The sequence below is a fragment of the Nanorana parkeri genome, unplaced genomic scaffold, assembly GCF_000935625.1.
Source record: "Nanorana parkeri isolate BGI_ZX_2015 unplaced genomic scaffold, ASM93562v1 scaffold627, whole genome shotgun sequence".
NCBI classification, from domain to species: Eukaryota; Metazoa; Chordata; class Amphibia; order Anura; family Dicroglossidae; genus Nanorana; species Nanorana parkeri.
The window spans coordinates 191,439-195,207 of record NW_017306895.1 but is presented as its reverse complement, the minus strand read 5'-3'; the positions used below and the strand labels follow the sequence as shown (position 1 = coordinate 195,207).

Here is a 3,769-nt window from a genome sequence, read left to right as displayed (position 1 = left end):
ATTTGCATGCACATTCACACAAAACCCAAGAACTCTATCAATGGAGCACACATTCAACCAATGTGAACTACCGGACTGATTTTCTTCTATACTTCAAAATCAAAATCAGCAATGATTATTAAAAATATCTGTTCACATTTTTGGAGAAAGTGTTATTATTGTAGTACAACATCTTTCTATAATACAGTAAGGTTGACTCTTTTTAAAACCTTCTTGGAGATCATTTGGATTAAGTTCTTTCAAATCACAAAAATTGAGACTTTTATTAAAAACGGAATTAGATATAGGTGGAGCTGATAACTGACTTTAAATTGGTTTGAATGTGCTAAGCAATACTTTCACAAGTGCTTTCCTTAAATGTAAATGTGGTGGCCCTTGATAGTATTTTCCAGTGATTCTATAATAGGAACTTCATAAAACTGCAGATAAAAGTAATATGGTCAACTTACCCTAACAGAAAAAACGAGGGTCGGTGAAAAGGTGTCTGTAGCTAGTGAAGGAGCCACATCGGTTCTATAAATTACTTTTCCATAGTCGTTGGGAGCGTGCAAGAATGTTGCCGTACAAGCGAGGCAGTTGCATTGTACAGTGGTGCCACCCTGCAAGTTAAAGATGATGAGTAATGTATACTTTTTTATTCTATGTTTCTAATATGCTATCATTCAATGTATAATTAAAATTGTATACTAATTGAAAACCTGTAAATTCTACTTCTTTCCCATTTTTGGATGACTCCATTATGCAGTGCATGCTGTAATGGAGAAATTTAGCGATACCTGAAACAAACCTTTTGCATTGCCAAGATAACATGGTCATCTTTACATTAGACCCATGCTTCATTACAGGGATATGTCCAAATATGCAGGTTTATAGGATTTTGTTTTTAAGGGGACACTTGTTTCAGCAGCATTGCCAAATAATATGCTTTTGATATCAACAAAATGAATAGATACTGATGATTTGACTACAATGTAGATATTCTAGACATAATACAAAACAATATAATATAATACAATACACATCTGATCTGAAAAAGCTGGGCAAACAGAAGAAAGAGCAGTAAGTCTATTTATACACTCTAAAGTACTATCACTTAGAGATACTACTATCCCAAAGGTTTGATATTTTTAGCCACAAATGCAGAGAGCACGATTGTTGTGGTTCAGGTAATTATAGTCCTTAGAAAAGACCAGACGTATACAACAATTGCTCTGACCTGTATGTAGAAATGGAAAATAATTTTTACTTAAACCGCACAATAGCTAACATCAGCAGTCTTACAGACTCATTTTCCAGTGTTGTAATGTTCATATAGTAACTAGTTTGATTAAGAAACAGCAAATACTAAAAGTCAGAATGATGAGGAGAGAGAAATTGTGAAAATCAAGGTTGACAAACAAACTGAGAAATGTGTGGGCCGCTATTGCTGTCCCCTTTCTGAAACTATTTGTTATTTAAGGTGCCCACACACCTTGCGATAATCGTACGATAATCGCGGGAAATCGCACGATCAAACGATTATCGTAAGGTGTGTGGAAGCCATGCGACCTCTAGTACTGTAAGGTCACACGACTTTTATCTTCCGAACATGTTCAAAAACCCGCTGAGAATCGTACGATTTACAGCGGGTGTGTAGCATGTTAGTAAGATAAAAGCCGGATTGGCCGGTGTGCGCAAGCGCACACTGCCCGTTCGGAATTGCGGTCATCGCAAGCCCGCCCCTCAGCGGGGCAGGCTTGCGATAATCACAAGTACGATCTGCCTGTCCAAGATAGGCAGATCGTACATTTTTTTTATCACCTAACAACCATCGCAAGACTAAAGTCTTGCGATGGTTGTAAGGTGTGTGCCCAGCCTTAGCTGTGTCTGCCTTCAAACTTCTGTGTAAAAAAAAAAACAAAAAAACAAGCATGCAGCAAATGTAATAATTTGTTATCTCTAAACTATTTGTGAGTCATTGCTCCAGAAAGATTAAACAAAACTAAAACTGCAGTTCAAACGTTGTATGGATCCTCCTCCTATACACTCCTAAGTGTAGACGCATGTGGCCAAAATTCTGATGTAGTAGAGGATACTACTTCCTTCTACAAATAGACACACTCATGTGCAACTGATTTAGGGATAGTAAAAGTGACCAATCACAAAGTGGCTAACAAATAGAAAATTCAAATCCAGAACCATAGTGGGACCTGAAGGCCAGTCCTGCTGATCTATTCCTCCTATTAATAATCCCAAAGAAGCTGGACCTACAAAGAGGGAGTGTTGTTGCCAAAGCCAGTTTCCCAGTCACTAAACAACAACATTTAATAGATAGTGAGGCAGAGCAGTAGTGGAGAGGATGTAAGGATTCTGTCAGAAAGTACACAGATGGTGGGCTTATTTGGGGTCGTAAGACCAGGATGTCGAATTCCGATGCCCTCCTTACCATCTTGTCTTGAATTGTATTGTGATTGTAATGTCTTCCTTATATTGTAATGCGCTGCACAATCTGTTGGCGCTATATATAATTATTTGATAATCATAATAATAATAATAATCATAATGCATTCACCGATTGGTGATCATTAACTACTTTTGTCAAAACTTCAGTTCTACATCCACACACATAGCTTCATGTGTGTTATAACTGTTTCCTGTTCTGCTTGTTAGCTATGATCACTATGTCTATAAATTCTTTATTGCAACCATTTCCTGTTTGATGAGGAAGCGTCTGCTTCTGCACTTTAATTAAAAGGAGTGTTTTGAAATCTACTTTTGTTCGATGCTACCCCCTGGTAAGACTTGACCATTTATTTTCATAGTATGTCAAAAAGCATCAGCATGACATTCAGAAAACTGGCATTTTCACAAGTATGTCAGCAATGACAGCCTACATATTGCCCTTATAAAAAGTTTCTTTAAACTTTTTATCCAACACTGATAGAAATGAGTGAACTTGTATAAACATTTGCAAGAGAACAATTACAATTATATTTACCCAGCATTGTTTTTAACTGTGTTTATTCATAGGTGTTTTCCTCCTATTGTCTCAACAAGTATATTTCCACTTTTGTAGTCAAATTTAAGAAAACCCCATTATAAAAATATATTTTTAAAATATTTCTTACTTTTTAGATGTGTCTGCGTAGCAGAATGTTGCAAGCTTCTCTTAATTTACAAGTGACAAGAAACCCTGTCTGTCCCCATTGAAAGACAAGGGACAGACTGAGCTCTCCTCATTCACATGCAATGCATCTAGATTTTAACCCTTTGCTACGACAGACAGTTTAAATATATTCTACAACTGATGATAAGATCTGCCAGCATAGTACAGACAGGGTTAATTGTGTTAACATCAACCTGTCCAGCTCCCTCTTGCATTCTGGAGCAAACTGCAGAGAACAACTTTTCTTTCAAATTGAGAGCACTGGATTTATGATTAGGCAAGGAAGGTTAATGTCTATTGGTGACAGAGGTAAAAAAAACAGCTTTTCCCTCTACGTTTATAGTTCATACACGTTTGCTTAGAATAAGTAGAAATGCAGCTATTACATATCAGCTTATTTACACTCTGTCAGAAATTCATAGCCAGGCTAGGAGTAGTAAAATAAAAATTTTCTGTATAAAAGAGAGATTATAACAGAGAGGTGTTGCTTTGGGCACCAAAGGATGTGTGTTTATAGGTAATGGAACACAAGTCCTGCACTTTACGCAGCTCTGAGGATGTTAGAACATTTGGAGTGCTCAAACATTTTAATCATGAAAGCTGTTTTGTATTGCTGTAATTGAT

General features: G+C 36.7%; 1 long non-coding RNA gene across 1 annotated transcript in view; it reads right to left on the bottom strand.

Annotated features, from left to right (window-relative positions):
- The window catches only part of LOC108792309, a 482,432-nt gene extending 481,836 nt beyond the window's left edge, over positions 1 to 596 (bottom strand). The window contains exon 1 of the long non-coding RNA XR_001941558.1: positions 450 to 596. This is a non-coding gene — a long non-coding RNA (uncharacterized LOC108792309). The remainder of the gene's footprint in view (positions 1 to 449) is intronic.
- Between the last annotated feature and the right edge of the window lie 3,173 nt (positions 597 to 3,769).